A 19,904-nucleotide genomic window follows, 5' to 3' on the forward strand; every position below is an offset into this window, starting at 1 on the left:
TGTGAGGAATTCTCTCCTGGGTCCCTGACTCAGGCTACACCCTCTTGCCTACCCCTCTCCCCTGTCTCAGGTCCCCTCTGTCCCTCCCTCTGAGGACATGGAGTTTCTGGTCTCCTGGAAGATCCCCTGTTGCTTACGTGGGTGACTCAGGCTTGGTACTGCTCTCACTTGGAGAATGATGGGAACTCAGCCTCTCCAGCACCCACCTCATCCTCCTTCCCTCCTGCACAAAGTTGCCCTTTGTCAGAGATTTTTTTTTTAACCAGTCCTGGCTGGGCTCCTGATGCTCTTGATTTTCTGAGACTATCTGTGCCTTGGTACCTAAAGGTTCTTGAGAGAATATTTTTCTTAAGTGTCCTCCCATGGGGAGCGGCAGGTCATCTCCCTAGCTCACATCTGAAGTCTTGTCTCTCCTGCCAGTTAACAGGATGGTGTGAACAGAGGTAGTATTTATTCCCCCAAAGGAGAATTAAGGAGCTGATGTCACACCAGTACGTACACATGTGTGCACTTGGGTGGGTTTTTCTGGGCCCTGAACCTGGGCCTTGGGCTTCCCAGGTGGTGCTAGTGGTAAAGAACCTGTCTGCCAATGCAGGAGACGTAAGACATGGAGGTTCAATCCCTGGATCAGGGAGACCCCCTGAAGGAGGGCACGGTAACCCACTCCAATATTCTTGCCTGGAGAATTGCATGGACAGAGGAGCCTGGAGGGCTACAATCCACGGGGTCACAAGCAGTCGGATATGCCTGAAGACACTTAGCACACACACAAGAACCTGGGCCTTAAGGCGTCACCAAGGGCCACGTTGGAAATCAGTGCGATGATGAAGGCAGCAGATGACTGTGCCTTTGGGATGGGGACAGGATTAGGGCAGGGTCCACTCCAGCCAGTTCATTAGTAATGGGATGAGAACTTTGTGGGGCAGCGGTCAGAGCTTGGGCCTGGGGTCAGGTCATCATGGGTAGATTCTGACCCTGTCACTTTCTGGTGTGTGTGTGTGTGTGTGTGTGAGAGAGAGAGAGAGAGAGAGAGAGAGAGCGCGCGCAAGAGAGAGAGCGCAAGAGAGAGAGAGCAAGAGAGAGAGAGCAACCTCGAGTTGGTTTCTTTTCATTCCATGTGAGACTAGATAACAGCAGTGCAGGTTGGTGGGAAGCTGAGTAACTCCATCAGGTCCTGCCATGAACACGAGTCCTCAGAAGTTTGGGGAGAGGTGTGGGCAAGGGCAGGAATTCCCCACACTCTGAGCTGGACGTCTCCCAAGCGCTGCAGGCATTCCGGGTCTCGCCTTCAGTCTCCGATGCAGATGTGGGCGTGGACGGGCATGCTGGGTGCCTGCCTCCGCCCCGGGAGCCCCAAAGCTCTATAGAAGGCGAAGACTTTGCAAGTGAAGGTACAGCTGTTCCCAAGGGGGGAGATGCTGTTTTGAGACAATCCAAGGACTCAGTTTTTGGCACCTTTGGCTAAAAATGACCTGGAAAGGCAGATCTGCAGATGTGAGGGATCTTTTAGTATTTTTGAGCTTAAAAAAAAAAAAATTCTAGCATGAGCAAGGGGAGAAGAGTGAGAAGGAGCCATCTGGCCTGGTTGAGGGGAGAAAATGAAATTGCTTGGTTTTCATTTGCAGCAAAGCACACTGTGAGTTTTTCTGCAAATGTTAATAAAGACAGAAAGCGGTGGGACCACAGAGGTCCCCCCGCCCCCCCCGGCTGCTGCTGGAAGCTTCTCCATCTTGGAGTCCCTCCCTGGGTTTGTGTGGATTATCGCATTGGAAAAGGACAGTTTTCAGCCATGTTGGGTCACCGAACTCAGCTGCATTAGGGAAAATCTCTTTCTTGGAGCCCAGGGATCAGCGTGAGAATGACTTCTCACCGGCTCTGAGCCGAGGCCTTGTCTCTGAGCTGAGATCCCAGCCCGCGGCCAGCCTGGACGCTGTCTCCACTGTTTACTGCTTAGTGGGGAAGAAGTGAACCAGATGTGACTGGTGCGGGATGAATGAGGTTACCATTGTTTTTCTGGCTTTTCCAGTAGTTCCTAATTGGTTCTGAGAGGTCCCCTGGAGAGAGTGAAAGAGCCCTGGATTAGCAATGGGAAGATGGTTCAAGTTCCCCTTGGGCAAGGCACTAGCCCCCTCTGGGCTTGTTTGCCACCCATAGAACCCGTAGCCAAAACCCCAAACAAACAAAAATCCCAGGGCAGAGATAAATTATCTTCATGGCAAGCTTCTTGGGTTGGCGTGGGAATCAGAATCAAAGCAGTTGAAGAATGGGGCCAGGCTTGGGTTTGGTCCTGATGTAAAAAAAGCTGAGCCACTTAAGTAAGGAGCAAGCATTTCCAGAGGCCAACACTGAAAAGCAGGAGCGTGTGCGTGCTAAGTCGCTCCAGTCGTGTCCGACCCTTTGCAAACCTATGGACCATAGCCTGCCCGGCTCTTCTGTCCATGGGATTCTACAGACAAGAATCCTGAGTGGGTTGCCATACCCTCATCCAGGGGATCTTCCCCACCTAGGCGTCTAACCCATGTCTCCGAAGTCTCCTGTACTAGGAGACGGGTTTTTAACCACTAGTGTCAACTGGGAAGGCCCAGTGGCAAATACATTTAATCTCAAATGCCAAGTCTGATCGATTAGTAGGGCCTGCTGAAGGGTAGATCAGGCTGGGTTACTTGGGCTCAGCAGGAAGGAGGGCCGAGATCAATTATTGATGTCTGCTATGGTTGGAGGAAGGTGGAGCGCTAGCCGACAGGGTAGATTTAGGAACCCTAGGGTGCTGGGTGGGCTTCCCAGGTGGCGCTAGTGGTAAAGAACCCGCCTGCCAATGCAGGAGACACAAGAGATGTGGGTTCAATGCCTGGGTCGGGAAGATCCCCTGGAGGAGGGCATGGCAAGCCACTCCAATATTCTTGCCTGGAGAATCCCATGGACAGAGGAGCCTGGCGGGCTACAGTCCAGAGGGTCACACAGAGTTGGACAAGACTGAAGTGACGTAGCACCTCCAGGGTGCTAGAGACGAGCTGCTGGGAAGCTGGGCGCTCTGGCTTTGTGCTCTATGTCCTCACACAAAGGTTCTTAATTAGGATACATTCCAAAATAATCATGCCTGGGTGTCTGTGGTCTCAGGAAGTCTGATCGGTACTAGCGCAGTGCTGGGCACGTGTAGTTTGAAAAGATTGCTCAGATGATTGCAATGTGTTGGGCTGGCCAAAAATTCTTTTGGGTTTTTCTATAAGATGTTACAGAAACACCCAAACAAATTTTTAGGCCAACCCAATAATTTTATCCTCATAGAGAACTATGGGTGGAGGTTCGTGACATTGTGCAGGAGACAGGGATCAAGATCATCCCCAAGAAAAAGAAATGCAAAAAAGCAAAATGGCTGTCTGAGGAGGCCTTACAAATAGCTGTGAAAAGAAGGGAAGCGAAAAGCAAAGGAGAAAAGGAAAGATATACCCATTTGAATGCAGATTTCCAAAGAAGAGCAAGCAGAGATAAGAAAGCCTTCCTCAGCGATCAATGCAAAGAAATAGAGGAAAACAATAGAATGGGAAAGACTAGAGATCTCTTCAAGAAAATTAGATATCAAGGGAACATTTCATGCAAAGATGGGCACAATAAAGGACAGAAATGGTATGAACCTAACAAGCAGCAATATTAAGAAGAGGTGGCAAGAATACGCAGAACTGTACAAAAAAGAGCTTCACGACCAAGATAATCACGATGGTGTGATCACTCACCTAGAGCCAGACATCCTTGAATGTGAAGTCAAGTGGGCCTTAGGAAGCATCACTACAAACAAAGCTAGTGGAGGTGATGGAATTCCAGTTGAGCTATTTTCAAATCCTGAAAGATGATGCTGTGAAAGTGCTGCACTCAGTACACTAACAAATTTGGAAAACTCAGCAGTGGCCACAGGACTGGAAAAGGTCAGTTTTCATTCCAATCCCTAGGAAAGGCAATGCCAAAGAATGCTCAAACTACCACACAATTGCACTCATCTCACATGCTAGTAAAGTAATGCTCAAAATTCTCCAAGCCAGGCTTCAGCAATACATGAACCGTGAACTTCCAGATGTTCAAGCTGGTTTTAGGAAAGACAGAGGAACCAGAGATCAAATTGCCAACATCTACTGGATCACGGAAAAAGGAAGAGAGTTCCAGAAAAACATCTATTTCTGTTTTATTGACTATGCCAAAGCCTTTGTGTGGATCACAATAAACTGTGGAAAATGAAAGAGATGGGAATACAGACCACCTGACCTGCCTCTTGCGAAACCTATATGCAGGTCAGGAAGCAACAGTTAGAACTGGACATGGAACAAGAGACTGGTTCCAAATAGGAAAAGGAGTACATCAAGGCTATATATTATCACCCTGCTTATTTAACTTCTATGCAGAGTACATCATGAGAAACGCTGGGCTGGAAGAAGCACAAGCTGGAATCAGGATTGCCGGGAGAAATATCAATAACTTCAGATATGCAGATGACACCTCCCTTATGGCAGAAAGTGAAGAAGAACTAAAGAGCCTCTTGATGAAAGTGAAAGAGGAGAGTGAAAAAGTTGGCTTACAGCTCAACATTCAGGAAACTAAGATCATGGCACCTGGTCCCATCACTTCATGGCAAATAGATGGGGAAACAGTGACAGACTTTATTTTCCTGGGCTCCAAAATCACTGCAGATGGTGATCGCAGCCATGAAATAAAAAGATGCTTACTCCTTGGAAGGAAAGTTATGACTAACCTAGATAGCATATTAAAAAGCAGAGACATTACTTTGCCAACAAAGGTCCATCTAGTCAAGGCTATGGTTTTTCCAGTTGTCATATATAGATGTGAGAGTTGGACTATAAAGAAAGCTGAGTGCTGAAGAATTGATGCTTTTGAACTGTGGTGTTGGAGAAGACCCTTGAGAGTCCCTTGGACTGCAAGGAGGTCCAACCAGTCAATCCTAAAGGCTTTCAGTCCTGGGTGTTCATTGGAAGGACTGATGTTGAAGCTGAAACTCCAATACTTTGGCCCCCTGATGCAAAGAGCTGACTCATTTGAAAAGACCCTGATGCTGGGAAAGATTGAGGGCACGAGGAGAAGGGGATGACAGAGGATGAGATGGTTGGATGGCATCACCGACTCAATGGACATGGGTTTGGGTGAACTCCGGGAGTTGGTGATGGACAGGGAGGCCAGGTGTGCTGTGGTTCTTGGGGTCACAAAGTCGGACATGACTGAGCGACTAAAATGAACTGAGCTGAAATGAGAGAAATACTCACTGAAGGACAGCCTTTGACGGCTGAGGTCTCAATCACTCATCAGTGTGAGTGAGTGAGGGGGAATGTTAGAATCTTCCCTACTGTATCCCATGAACTTGTGAGGCACGGCAGAAGATGGTTTGGCTGGTGGCCACAATGAATGAAGAGCAGAGGCCAAAGGTGCAACGTGAACATGGTGGCCTGCAGGCCAGATCCTAGCTGGAGATGTATTTTGTTTAAGGCACACAATGTTTAAGACCTAAAACCGACTCCACATTAAAATATTGGGTGTGCGTGTGTGCTTAGTTGCTTCGGTCATGTCCGACTCTTTGTGACCCAATGGACCATAGTCCACCAGAATCCTCTGTCCATGGGATTCTCCAGGCAAGAATATTGGAGTGGGTTGCCATTTCCTTCTCCAGGAGATCTTCCGGACCTGGGGATCGAACCTGTGTCTGCCTTCATCTCCTGCATTGCAGGTCAATTCTTTACCCACGGAGCCACCTAGGAAGCCCAGCTGAAGCATGCCTAGACCATGCATGCAGAGATCATATGACCCAATAATTCCACTCTTAAGTATGATTCCAATAGGAAGGCGTACATGTGCTCCTAATAGGCATGTATAAGGATGTCCGTGGCCTCATTCTCCATGAGATGTGATACCTGGAAACAACTCAATTTTGTCAGTTCTAGAATGGATCTAGGAGTACTACACAGCAGAGAATGAATGAAGTCTTGCCACTGATGGTAATTTGGGGGGACATCTCGGAAAACTGATATTGAGCAAAAGACCCCAGAGGTGAAAACGAATACACAGAAGGATTCTATTTATATAAAGTTCAAAGTCAGCAAAATGAAGCTATGGTGTTAAATCAAGCCCTGATAGTTGTTCCACGTGGGCATAAGTTGGAGAGAGCCTGGAAGAGGGAACCGGGGCCTTCTGGGAGCTGGTTTGTTTCTTTTCGTGTTCTGCCTCCTGGTTTTACAGGTGTGTCCAGTTTGGGACTGTTCATGGAGCTGTGCATTTCAGATCCAGGTACTTTTCTGCTTATAGGTTGTATTTCAATATATTGCATTGTTAACAAAACAGAAAACAGAATTCTAGCCAGTTGAAAAAGACGTAGCATAGAACTCTAGGTTTCTGCTTTCCTTGACAAAGGGGCGCCTTCAGGGCAAGAGCAGGCTGGGGGTGAGCAGGGGCTGCCCCCTCGGGGAAGGTTGTCTGTTTCAGGTTGTTTGTTGGGATTTGCCTTTGAAACGCTGCCCTTGGGGACGGACTCCCAGCCTCCTTCAGAGAGAAAGGCTTTGGGGGTGAGTAATGGGTGATGTAGAACGGGCAAAGTCTCTAGGTCAGGCTGGCTTCGGTCCTCACCATGCGGACACTTAAAATTTTGTAGACGTTGGGGGAGTTATTTAGTCTCTCTGAGCCTCGGTTAACCTGTTTGCAAAGCCAGAAGAGTAACACCCACTTCAAAGGATTGTTCAGGGGTCGGGACAAGATTAAGATGAGAAAATGCGTGGTGTGCGTCGTGGCTGGGTCTGCCTGGCAGAGCGACATTTGCCTGGTGCTGTCCCTTCATGTCCACTGGGGGCACGAGACGCTATGATCACTGAGATGTGGCCACCTGGACCCACGTCCCTTTGCTGAGGTCGATGAGGGAGATGGGAGACCTTCTCTCTGGTCCAGTCCTGTGCACCAGGGCCTGAGTTGCATGGAAGGGCAGGGCCTTCCTCTGCCTGGTCAGGGCCAGGCGCCCAGGCAAAGTGATGCCCACAGCTCCTAATAGCTAATACTGCCCATCACGGTGCCAGGCACTCCTGCAGAGGCGGGCATCTGCTTTGCCCTGTGGACAGCTGGGAACCTGCCATCTTCACTCCCTTCTTGCTCCTGGTGCCTGCTTCTCCATCTTGCTTGAGGGCAGAGCAGCCCTCCTTAAGGGGAGGGACCTCAGGAACAGAGTGCTTCCGGAAGATGCTTGCTGGCTGCATCTCCGCTGCTCACCAGGCTTCCTTATCCCAGGAATCACCCGGGTGAGGAGATGTAGGGACCAAGTGACTTCCCCTCTCCAAGCCTCAGTGACCTGATCTGGAAAGTGGGTGTTGATCACACCTGCTCCTCAGGACTGTTCAGGAATCTTAACTATGACTGTGAATGTTACCGTTGCTCTTACTGTCGGCCGTGAGAATGCATCAGGTGGGCCATTGAGGGTGGACTTTGGGGTAAAGGATGTGGTTTGAAATGGGCTTTTTGTCTCAGAACAATCTGTTTTGATTTATTTGACTGTGGGAATTTGAAAACGGCCCAAATGCTTTTCCTCCTCTTGTTCTCTCTCTCCGCCACTCGGATTTCCCCTCACTCGCCCGTTCATTCACTCCCCGCTCAGAGCCCTCTTGCTCACTCTTGTTCACACTTCCCTGCTCACAGTCGAAGTGCAGGGGGGAGGTCAGATGCCCCAGAGGTTTCTCCTTCTCCCTCAGAGGCTCGTGCTCATTTTCACACTCAGACTTCCCTCCTGACCCTTGCTCCCCCTCATCCCCTTCACCCCCCGCCCCTCCAAGTCCCAGCAGAGCCTTCAGGTCAGGAGATCTGGTTCTCACCCAGTTTCTTTAACCCAAAGACTCTATGGCTGTGTGACGCAGGCAGAATCACTCAGCCTCTCTGGGCCTTGGTCTCCTCTCTCATACCAGAGGCAAAGCGACCAGTTTGCATTTAGAGGGATCGTCACTTTCTTCCGCAGTATCTCAGAGGCTCAGAGGTAAAGTCCTTTCCCTGATGCTGCAAATGAGTGGATTCCATCTCATTAGGCAGACTGTGCGCCAACCTGAAGTTGCTCTTTAGCCATTTCCCAGCGCTGAGGAAATGTGTTTTATTTGGAGCCTAGAACTCGAAATGAGGTCAGGAGAAATCAGAAAGTTCAAGATGGTGATTCGTGCTTGGCTTTGGAGAGACACAACATCATAGCATCTCACTGGATCCCATTCCTCTTCTTCTTGGTGTCCGCAGGAAGGTGACTAGGGAAACAGGGATGGTGGTCAGCTTGCCACTGCTGATGCGGGAAGGGGGTGGAAATCAGGAGAAAGATACTATGGTTCCTGCACCGAACCCAGTGGAAGGATCCGTTTTACTTTGTGTCCCTGTCTCTGCCCCAGGTTATGGCAAATAATGGCATATAGTGTCCTCCTGAATACTTGCAACAGCCCTACAGCTTATGTACGAAAATCATCCCCATTTTAAGGATGGTGAGACAGGAGCCTGGGAGGCATAGCTGGGTCTCTGACAGGACAGCGACCTGCACTTGTGCTAAGCTTTGACCCCCAAAGCACACTGTCCTGAGTGGCCCAGTGGTGCCAATGTTGAGGGGGAAGAAATGGGATTTCAAGACGGGAGTCTGAAAGTTAATCCTCCTCTAGGTCAAGCTCATTATGAACCTTGGGTAAATCTCTTACCCTCTTTGGGGCTCAGTCACTTATTGTAAAGGATTCTTAGGGGGCTCACTGGGTGAAGAATCTGCCTGCAATGCACAAGCTTGATCCCTGGGTCAGGAAGATCCCCTGGAGGCTGGCATGGTAACCCACTCCAGTATTCTTGCCTGGAGAATCCCATGAACAGAAGAGCCTGGCTGGCTGCAGTCCATGGGGTCACAAAGAGTCAGACGCGACTGAAGCGGCTGAGCGTGCGTGCATGCACACTCAGAGAGGCCATCCCAGAGTCAGAGGCGTTCTGTCCCCAAGTGCTCTTACACACGGATCACCACGATGTCTTTGGATGAAAAACCATTTGCCCGTCAGATGACCTTGGAGTTTCTTAACCCAAGGTACCATCTTCAGCATCCCAGATTCCAGACGCCAAAGTGAAGAGGGTCTGGGACAACTTGGTCCAGTGGCATTCAACTTACCTGTGGTCACAGACCTCAAAGAAAGTTCACCATGAAGCCTCTGAAACAACTCAGAGAGGAGCTGCCCTGGTGAAGCAGGCATAGGCAGTGGGTACCCCCTCCCCTCTCCCTGTCCACGTGGGTGTCTCCTGAGGAACCCCTGGGAAACCCATTCTGAGAATCACAGGCCATTAGGTGACAGTTAATGAAATTGAGATCCTGCAAGGGGCATGAACTCACCCAGGAATCAGAGGCCGACACGTCTACTAGAATCATTTTCATTAGCAGTATCATTTCCCATTTTAAGAAGAGGGTTCTCCTGTGTTTCTTTTGGCCATTGATCTTAATTAATCACCTAGAGATGTGTCTTTCAATATTGACACTTCCTTAGCGGCTGACATTTCTGAATTATTCTCTTCTGCCTTCCTCAAAGTCATAGGTAGAGGTGGATGGATATTTATTGTTAAATCAAGGAAAATGGGGCTTTTGGCTTGGAATCTTTTGAAACAGGATATTTATCCAAACAATCCTGCTCAACTCTGTGAACATATTTGGCCAAAATAAATAATAAATAAATAAACTGTGAGCAGAACGAACCCACAGATATGGTAGTTTGTCGGGGCTCTTAAGAGCCCTATTGAGATGAAGTATTTTCCCCACTCCGCCTTCTGCAGCCCTCCACCCCAATTTGGTTTTCCAGGTCACAAGGTGTTCTTCCCTCAACACCTAATTTCTGCACAGATTTAACCAGCAGTGACCTGCCACGTGAAGAGCGTTACTAAGAATCAGTAGGCGTGGGTCTCTGGTGTGTGCTCCACGTCTGCTGCATATAAAACACCCCAGCAGCGGCAGCAAGATTGATGCTGGCAAAACATCGGGGGCATCACAGCATAGCAGGTCCCCCTTGCCCATTTTAAGGGCAAGGCCACGGCCCAGAGATGCTTGGTGGCTTGCCCAAGGTCACACAGTGATTTGGAGGCAGGAGCCCACGTCCTCCAGGATTCCAAGGCCAGGTCCCTTTCCAACGTGCTGAATCCCCTCTTTGTACAGGTAGTAAACCAGCCTGTAGTGCCTATGTGGGCAAGGAGAGAGATGGAGTGTGCTATTAATTAGAGGCTACCTTTTAGAGTCCCTGAACGGGGTTAGCTAGAAGAGTTGCCATCAGAGCAGGGAGAGGGGTGTTCTGAGACATGTGCTGAGCATCCACTGAGTCCTGATGGGAGGTTCCAAGAATGGAGAAGAGCACTCCCAGCCTGCAAGTGTGGGAGAGACACATATGAATTCAATTCAAGGCTGGCGAGGTTTGCGCTTGACTTCCCAGCACATGGTGCTCTGGGAGTGGGTGGGAACACGGTCTTCTCCAAGCCTGACCCTGGCAGCCCAGCAGATGTGTTTATTTCTTCCTTTTCCACTTGGGAGGCAGGCGTCTGGCAGGGTGGTTAGGCAGGCAGGCTTTGGCGGCCAGGCTGCCTGGGGTTCAGATCCTGGCTCTTACTGTTGAGATCTGGGATCTGAGGCTAACTCGTATGCTTCCATTTCTTCATCTGTAGAATGGGGAGAGTAATGGTAGTTTTGGCGTGGATGGTGTGATGGTGAGGCCTTAATGAGGTGGTCCACTTAGGTGCTTAGAGCCCCACGTGGCCTCACAGATGGGATGAGCAAGCAGCTTGTATTAGTTGTTAGCCTGGGGATCTTACATGGGTGTGTATTTCTCTGTTTAAAAAATAATGTTTATCGCTTCTTTTCTGATTGTAAAAATCACTCATACACACACACCAGTTCCCTAAAGATACCCACTGGTAACATTTTGCTGTAGTTTTTTTCCACTTTGACCCCGTGCATTGAGTGCAAGTATGTATGTGTGTGTAACTGGGTATGTACTGTCGAAGGATACTTTTCAAAAAATTATAAATCCTCAATCACATGTAAATCTAGACTGAACAAGGATCAAAGGCTGATTTAACTTGTAAGTGGGGGAGCCAACAGGAGAAGCTCGTGGGTAAAGCTGGTTCTCAGGAGAACTGGAGAGTCAGCAGTTATGTAGGCATGGGAGAAAGAATACTGGGAAAAGACGGCTGGATTGGATGCACACAGTTTAATCCGCACCTTTGGGTTATCTTTTCTACCAGGCTAAAAATCATCTACAAATTCACCTGTAACCTCCCATGAGTCAAAATCACATTTCTCTAGAATCCTCTAGATCAGCAGCCCCCCCCCACCCCTTTTTGTCACCAGGGACCTGTTTTATGGAAGACAGTTTTTCCGCAGACCTGACTGGGGAGGGGAGGATGGTTTCAGGATGATTCAATCTCATTACATTTATTGTGCACTTTATTGCTATTATTATTACATCAGCTCCACCTCAGATCATCAGGCATTAGATCCTGGGGGTCTGGGACCCCTGCCCTAGAGAATCGCTCCTTGGGTGAGTCTGCTTAACAGTGCTCCAATGTGATGATGAAAGTTCAGTTATCATTTATCCCACCAGTGTCTATATATTCTTCCTGATCATATCCTAGCTAACTGCATGCTTCACCTTCTATACTTACTATTCCCTCACATTCATTTTTTTTTCAAAAGCAAGTTTTGAGGAAGGACCAGAAGTCCCCCAAGGGTGTGACTTGTCCTTCAGCCCAGCTTGATTGAGGTGCCCCCCACCCCCAACCAGGGAGGCCTGGCGTGCTGCAGTTCATGGGGTCGCAAAGAGTCGGACACGACTGAGCGACTGAACTGAACTGAACCGAATCCCCCCACCTTGGGGTCCCAGGGCAACTGCATTGGCCTCAGTCGCCTGCTGCATTTTCTTGTATTTGTCAATTTCCTTCTCTCTGTCTCCCCATCTAGCCTGAGTTTCCTGAGATCAGAGACTTGTTGAGCCGAACCGCCTTCCTGATCCTTCTTTCCCAAGCACCTAGTAGAGGACACATAGTGATTCTTCTGCCATGCTTGTCGAGTGAGCGAACAGGCATGTTAAGAGGCCTGGCCTTCGTCAGTTACGAAAGATGAACCGTGCTGTGCCAAACTAGCGGGGCTCCTCCCAGGACTGGCTGTGTGCTTCTGTTGAGTCAGAGAAGCTCCCAACCCCCACTTAGTATCTCAACCTTCTGACCGACCCCCACCCCCACCCCCCGTGCCTGATTCTGCCATTTAATTGTGTTTGGAGGGCTCTACACACTCAGTCTAGATAACGCGGCTCTCTCTTCTCTGTAGCACTCTTGAGACTGAGCTGAGTTCCTTTCTTTTTCCTAATCAAGGTCTTAAAGGGGTAAAAAGTTCTTGGCCACCTCCAGCTGTGGAGGGAGAGGGGTGATGGAAGGATTAATCTCTGAGCGATGAATTTTAAAGCCCTCTTGTTCCACGTGTTGGGAAAAACCCATCAAAATGCTAATAGACCTGCTGTCTCACCTCCCGCAGACCCTTTTCTGAATTGGAATATATTTACAGGGAAATATATTGAGCAGGGAAGAATTACAAGGAGTTGGGGTGCCTTTTTCCCCCGATTCCACCACAGCCCTGTGGGTTGTAAAGGCTGAATTAACAGCCCCACGTTGCAGAGGAGAGCTGTGGTGGGCTGCAGGCTTGGCCCTTCAGTTATGAGTTCTCAGCTTTCGGCTTCCTGGCTAACGGCAGGGCGGCTGGTTTGGGAACATCTCTATTACTGTCGTGTGGCTTTTTAATACTGATTCTCTCAGAGGCAGACTAGCCTCAGACAGGCGTTCCCGTAGGTGTAAAGCTGGCTGCACAGTGGATCCCCATTGAGTTCAGGGTCTGCAGCGTCTTGAGACTCATTTTGTGCCAAAGTCAGCTTCAGCACTGAGACGGTATCAGCTTTTCTTGAACCCTATGCTGGGAAATGCTGGATTGTTCTTGAAGCATTTGAAACACCAGGCGTCTTTGTCCAAACAGCCCAATGGCCTGAGAACATCTCAGATGCATCCTCTGGAGACAGGATACTCACGGGGTTAGCCTAATGCACACTGGACTCCGGAGAAGTGGCTCCAGAACTTTGGCCACAGACAGCACCGTGAGTGCTGGTCCTCCCTCTGCCTGGTCCAGCTCTGTCACGGCAGACAGGTGACCTCTCTGAGCATCACTTCCTTCCTTTGTCAGTGAAGAGGAGGATGCTGACCACTTAGTACAAGAGTACTGGGGTCAGATCTTTCCCTTCTCTGTGCTTCAGATGACACAGTGAAGCCGGGGCCAAGCAAGTCAGGCTCCATCTTCAGAGAAAAGTCCCTTAAACCCTTAGGGCTCCTGGGTCCCTCTGGGAGCTTGTCTGACAGGTCTGCGGGAGCCCCAATCTCCTTGTGAGAATGAGTGAGCCTTACTTAGCAGACAGTCTTATTGATTCGTTTTCCCTTTCTCTAAGAACTAAACCAATGTTTGGGCTTCCCCGGTGGCACTAGTGGTAAGGAACCCACCTGCCAGTGCAGGAGACATAAGAGATGTGGGTTCAATCCCTGGGTCAGGAAGTTCCCCTGGAGGAGGGCATGGCAACCCACTCCAGTATTCTTGCTTGGAGAATCCCCATAGACAGAAGAGCCTGGCGGGCTACAGTCCATGGGGTTGCAAAGAGTGGGACATGATTGTAGCGACTTAGCATGCTCACAAACCAATGTTTACTTACATAAAAACCCTGTGGCTCAGATCACTTTCCTTACCTGTGAAATGGGAGGAGTGGTGATTCTCTCCTTGCAGTGTGGGAGGAAGAGGAATGAAGATCAGGAGCACAGTCTGCTCCAGGGGAGGCACAGCCTTTGTCCGCCCACCCCCTCAGGTACCAAAAAGTGCTTCCAGTCGGGAAAGAGGGGGAGCAGACGCAGAGCATTGCCCGCTGATGACAGGGCAGTCTCACCAGTTCTCCTTCCTGTTCTGCCAAGCATCGTAGGGGTGGCAACTGTCCGATGGATCCCGGTGCTATGCAGAGGGCACCGGAGACCCTGACTGGCATGTGCGAAAAAACTCCAGACCTGACAGCAGGTGCCGAGAAGGGGAGATGATCACTAATGACAGTTGCAGTGAGAATTAACAGCTTCACATGTTAATTTGTGGGGAAGGTACCTCTCCCTTCGGGGCCCTTCCACCCTCCCCAAGCCACCAAGAGCTAATGGGCTCAGATTGGGAGTCCCTCGCTGACCAGGCAAATCCTCCTGGGCCCTGACTAGCAGTGCCAGCGCCCCCTGCACTGTGCCCGATGGCAGGTGCAGCCCTCCCCTCCCTGAGCAAAGATAAATCATACCTCCCAGTCTTTCTGAGGATGTCACGGCTCCCACTTTAGCCCCATCGAGACCCTGGGACACAATTAACAGGCTCATTCAGGGACGCATCATGGGAACAGAAAAGGGTGATGGGGCTGAGTGACAGGGCGGGCGGCCCTGGGAAGCGCTCTCCCTCCCCCAGCGAGACAAGTGCAGGTGGAGAGGCGAGGCAGAGGCGTGATGAGCTCAGGCGGCTTCATTAGGGCTGCCCGGGGGATCTTTGAGATGCAGGACGCAGCAGGAACTCGTCCTGAACAAGCTTTGGCTCTTCTCCCTCTCCTCCACCCCCACGCCAACCCCCTGCGTTGCTAATTTAAAACAAAGCCAAACAAAGCCCCAGCTTTGCTTTGGAGCCGTAAACTGCAGAGCTTTTATCCGTCAACAAGCGATGCATCTGGCTGGCAGCAGCCCAGCCTGGATCCCGTGGCCTGGCATCGGTGTGGGGTGAGGGGGCCCAAGGCTGAGCTGGCTTCCAGGACTCACCGAGGATGCTGTCCTTTCTTGGGGCTCAAGACCCACAGTCCCGGTGATCACAGAACTCAGAAGGAAGGCTGGTCCACCTAGGATGGCTAGTAGATAGGGAGGGAGAAAAACAGAGAGAGAGAGAGAGAGAAAGAGAGAGATTTCTAGCAGGAGCTAGCCAGGAAAAGGCTCATCATTGAACTGATCACCTTCTTCCGTCTCTCCTTTTCTTGCTGCCTCTTCCAGGAAGACTTCCCAGCCCTCCACTCTGAAATCCTACTGACTTGGGATTCTAGGATATCAAGAGGCTCTCAATCAGTCATCTTCAACATTATCTGGAAACTTAATATGTAATCAGTTAGAAAGTCCATCTACTGGGAATTAAAGTGGTAAGCTGTATATACAGGGTATAGATGCCACCTGTTCTGAGTGTAGACCCCTGAGGGAGAGAGGGCAGGGTCTGAGGACTATGCTTGGAACCACTGATCGTGGCCACTACCCTCTTTATAGAAAGTAGCAACAAGTTCTTTCATGTAATTTCTATGGCCTCTGAGGGCTTATTCTGTGCTGAGCACCGTGGGAATCACTTATAACCCCTTAGCTCATCTAATTGGAGAAGGCAATGGCAACCCACTCCAGTACTCTTGCCTGGGACAGCCCCATGGACACAACTGAGCAACTTCACTTTCACTTTTCACTTTCATGCATTGGAGAAGGAAATGGCAACCCATTCCAGGGTTCTTGCCTGGAGAATGCCAGGGACGGGGGAGCCTGGTGGGTGCCGTCTATGGGGTCGCACAGAGTTGGACACGACCGAAGCGACTTAGCAGCACCAGCAGCTCATCTAATCTACAGCTCAGGGCACTGAGGTAGGATTGTGGTGGTCCAGAATTTGCATATGACCAATGTGAGGTTTAGTGGGATAAGGAACTTTCTCAAGGCCCCAAGGGTGGCAGGTGGCCTAGTTGAGACTCATACCTAGGCCTGTGGGAGAGGAAAGCCTGGTCTCTTGACCATGGTACTTACTGCCATTCGATGCTGAGGGCGCTCCACCTACCACCCACCCTGTTCCACATTGCAGAGGGGCAGCAGGCTCTAGTGGGGATTTGCCCCCTTAGAGCCTGCTCACAGGTAACCATCCAAATGGTTCTACACTGTCCGCTGAGCCTGACCTTTCAGCCATTTCGTTGTTGTCCATTCACTAAGTTGTGTCCGACTCTTTGTGACCCCATGGACTGCAGCTCACCAGACTCCCTGTCCTTCACTATCTCCCAGAGTCTACTCAAACTCATGTCCATTGAGTTGGGGATGCCATCCAACCATTTCATCCTCTGTTGGCCCCTTCTCTTACTGCCTTCAATCTTTCCCAGCATCAGGGTCTTTTCCAATGAGTCAGCTCTTCACAACAGGTGGCCAAAGTATTGGAGCTTCAGCTTCAGCATCAGTCCTGCCAATGCATATTTAGGGTTGATTTCCATCAGGATTGACTGGTTTGATTTCCTTGTTGTCCAAGGGACTCTCAGGAGTCTTCTCCAGCATCACAGTTTGAAAGCATTAATTCTTTGGCATTCAGCCTTCTTTATGATCCAACTCTCACATCTGTACATGGCTACTGGAAAAAACATAGCCTCTTGGGGGCCACAGGAAGTTACACAAATAGTTAAGAGTCTTTCATTCCTTCTCTTATCTCCATTAACCAAGTTCTGCCTTCCTACTTTTCATATAAAACCCGTTCTTTTGTAGGTACATTCACTTCCACCTGTGCTCCTATTCATTTCTCCGTTTACCTGTCCATCTGCCCGTCATCCATCCATCCAGCTATGTGCATCATCTGTCGTCCATTCTGTCTCCATGCACCCATGCACGCTTGCATTCATTCATCTGCACATTTCCTCATGCATGTATCCATCGTTCATCTTTCCATGTCTTTAATTATTCATCCATCTCTGCAACCAACTACAATCTAGTTCCTTTTTCTCTTCTACCATTCAGTTCTTGTGTAGATCCCCTCTCTACCCATCCATATATTCATCTGTCATAGCGACTATCCATTCACCCAACCATTATGTGCTGAGTCAGGAATTGAGACCACAGAGTGGGGAAGACATCACCCACATCCTTCAGTCTGACGGATGAGAAACATCACATGAACAAAAAAATAGACCGTGCTTCGATGCTGACTTTACTACCTATCCACGCAAGTTGTCACAAGAGCCCAGAGAATAGTGATGAATCATGCCTGTGTACATCTGGGAAGGTTTCTCAGAGCGGATACTGAAGAAGGGTTTTTGCAAGATGAGTTTTCCAAAACACTAGTTTTCCTAGTGATTTGGGGATATGGGGGTGGGGCTGAAGTTCAGGATTAGGAAAGGCAGAACGGACTTCCAGGCAGAATGAAAACCAGCCAGATCCGACTGAGTGTGGTGGTGTGGCATGAGGGTCCAGGTCAGTTCAGTTTGACTATGGGGTCTGTGCATATTGCAAGGACCTGAAGATGGGCTGGAAAGTCAGCCAGGGGTCAGATGATAAAAGGTCCTGGGTATAGGCAAAGGGAGGCCAGGTAACCCATTGAAGCAGGAGAGAAAGAAATGGGCTCTGTCTGACAGCAAAGGAGAGGGCATGTTGGAAGGAAAAGAGGCAGCAGGCTGGCAGACAAGAGGGAGCCTACTTGCAGTAAGCAGACAGGCGACCTCGGGCTGTGCCCAGGCAGGGACCAGCAGGGAGCTGCGGTGAGGATAGAGAAACAGGGATGACTGGAGGGATGTGGGGTGGAAGAGAAGCAATGACTGGGAAAAGAGGGAAGTCTGATCTGGGTGTCCCATTCCACAGGGTGCTCTGCTTTTGAAAAGCCAGTAGGCTGTATACTCCTAGTGTGTACACCACTGAATATATATATATGTGTGTGTGTGTTTATATTATTTCAATTTAATATAGAGTAGAAAACGTCAGGGTAGATAGTTAAGTCTCTCATCTGGGTCTTATCCAGGATACTGAAGTGGCTGTCAGATTTTTTTCCTATATATTTATTTTAAAATGCAGATTTGCTTTGCTTGGAGGAAAGAAGAGGAAGAAAATTAAGTTTTGAACCAGACCTTGCAAAATGGGAGTACCTGGCTAGTATCATCACTAACTAGCATTGACTAACCTCTTATTGTATATTTCACGGATTCCAAGGCACCCTTCTTTATATCTTCTGCTTCTGTTAGGTCCATACCATTTCTGTCCTTTATTGTGCCCATCTTTGCATGAAATGTTCCCTTGGTATCTCTAATTTTCTTGGAGAGATCTCTAGTCTTTCCCATTCTATTGTTTTCCTCTATTTCTTTGCACTGATCACTGAGGAAGGCTCTCTCCTTGCTATTCTTTGGAACTCTGCATTCAGATGGGTATATCTTTCCTTTTCTCCTTTGCCTTTCATTTCTCTTCTTTTCATAGCTGTTTGTAAGGCCTCCTCAGACAACCATTTTGCCTTTTTGCATTTCTTTTTCTTGGGGATGGTCTTGATCACTGCCTGCTGTACATTGTCATGAACCTCTGTCCGTAGTTTTTCAGGCACTCTGTCTATCAGATCTAATCGCTTGAATCTATTTGTCACTTCCACTGAATTAGAGATTTGATTTAAATCATACCTGAATGGTCTAGTGGTTTTCCCTACTTTCTTCAATTTAGGTCTGAATTTGGCAACAAGGAGTTCATGATCTGAGCCACAGTCAGCTCCTGGTCTTGTTTTTGCTGACTGTTTACAGCTTCTCCATCTTTGGCTGCAAAGAATATAATCAATCTGATTTCAGTATTGACCATCTGGTGATGTCCGTGTGTAGAGTCTTCTCTTGTTTTGTTGGAAGAAAGAGGGTGTTTGCTATGACCAGTGTGTTCTCTTGGCAAAATTCTGTTAGCCTTTGCCCTTCTTCATTTTGTACTCCAAGGACAAACTTGCCTGTTCCTCCAGGTACCTCTTGACTTCCTACTTTTGCGTTCCAGTCCCTTATAATGAAAAGGACACCTTTTTTGGGTGTTAGTTCTAGAAGGTCTTGTAGGTCTTCTTTGAACCATTCAACTTCAGCTTCTTCAGCATTATCAGTTGGAGCATAGACTTAGATTATTGTGATATTGAATGGTTTGCCTTGAAAACGAACAGAGATCATTTTGTTGTTTTTGAGACTGTACCCAAGTACTGCATTTTGAACTCTTTTGTTGACTGTGAGGGCTGCTGCTGCTGCTAAGTTGCTTCAGTCATGTCCGACTCTGTGGGACCCCATAGACGGCAGCCCACCAGGCTTCACCGTCCCTGGAATTCTCCAGGCAAGAACACTGGAGTGTGTTGCCATTTCCTTCTCCAATGCAGGAAAGTGAAAGTGAAGTCGCTCAGTCGTGTCCAACACTTTGCGACTCCATGGACTGTAGCCTACCAGGCTCATCTGTCCATGGGATTTTCCAGGCAAGAGTACTGGAGTGGGTTGCCATTGTCTTCTCCCATGAGGGCTACTCCATTTCTTCTAAGGGATTCTTGCCCACAGTAACTCTTAAAGAGATAGGAATACCAGACCATCTGACCTGCCTCCTGAGAAATCTGTATGCAGGTCAAGAAGCAACAGTTAGAACTGGACATGGAACAATAGACTGGTTCCAAATAGGAAAAGGAGTACGTCAAGGTTGTATATTGTCACCCTGCTTATTTAACTTATATGCAGAGTGCATCATGAGAAACGCTGGGCTGGATGAAGCACAAGCTGGAATCAAGATTGCCGGGAGAAATATCAATAACCTCAGATATGCAGATGACACCACCTTTATGGCAGAAAGTGAAGAGGAGCTAAAAGGCCTCTTGATGACAGTGAAAGAGGACAGTAAAAAAGGTGGCTTAAAGCTCAACATTCAGAAAACGAACATCATGGCATCTGGTCCCATCATTTCATGGCAAATAGATAGGGAAACAGTGGAAACAGTGACAGACTTTATTTTGGGGGCTCCAAAATCACTGCAGATGGTGAAATCATTGCAGCCATGAAATTAAAAGATGCTTGCTCTTTGGAAGAAAAGCTATGACCAACTTAGCATATTAAAAA

General features: G+C 48.8%; 1 protein-coding gene across 14 annotated transcripts in view; it reads left to right on the forward strand.

The window, feature by feature from the left end:
• TSPAN18 (tetraspanin 18) overlaps nt 1–19,904 on the forward strand; it is a 204,475-nt gene that overhangs the window by 15,644 nt on the left and 168,927 nt on the right. For 2 of the 14 annotated variants that reach the window (XM_060399534.1, XM_042233391.2), the window contains exon 2: nt 15,085–15,227. The exons of the other annotated variants lie outside the window; for them this stretch is intronic. The gene's annotated coding sequence lies outside the window, so the exon portion shown is untranslated. The remainder of the gene's footprint in view (nt 1–15,084; nt 15,228–19,904) is intronic. 14 annotated transcript variants of the gene reach the window in all.

Source organism: Ovis aries, chromosome 15 (genome assembly GCF_016772045.2).
Source record: "Ovis aries strain OAR_USU_Benz2616 breed Rambouillet chromosome 15, ARS-UI_Ramb_v3.0, whole genome shotgun sequence".
Classification (NCBI taxonomy): domain Eukaryota; kingdom Metazoa; phylum Chordata; class Mammalia; order Artiodactyla; family Bovidae; genus Ovis; species Ovis aries.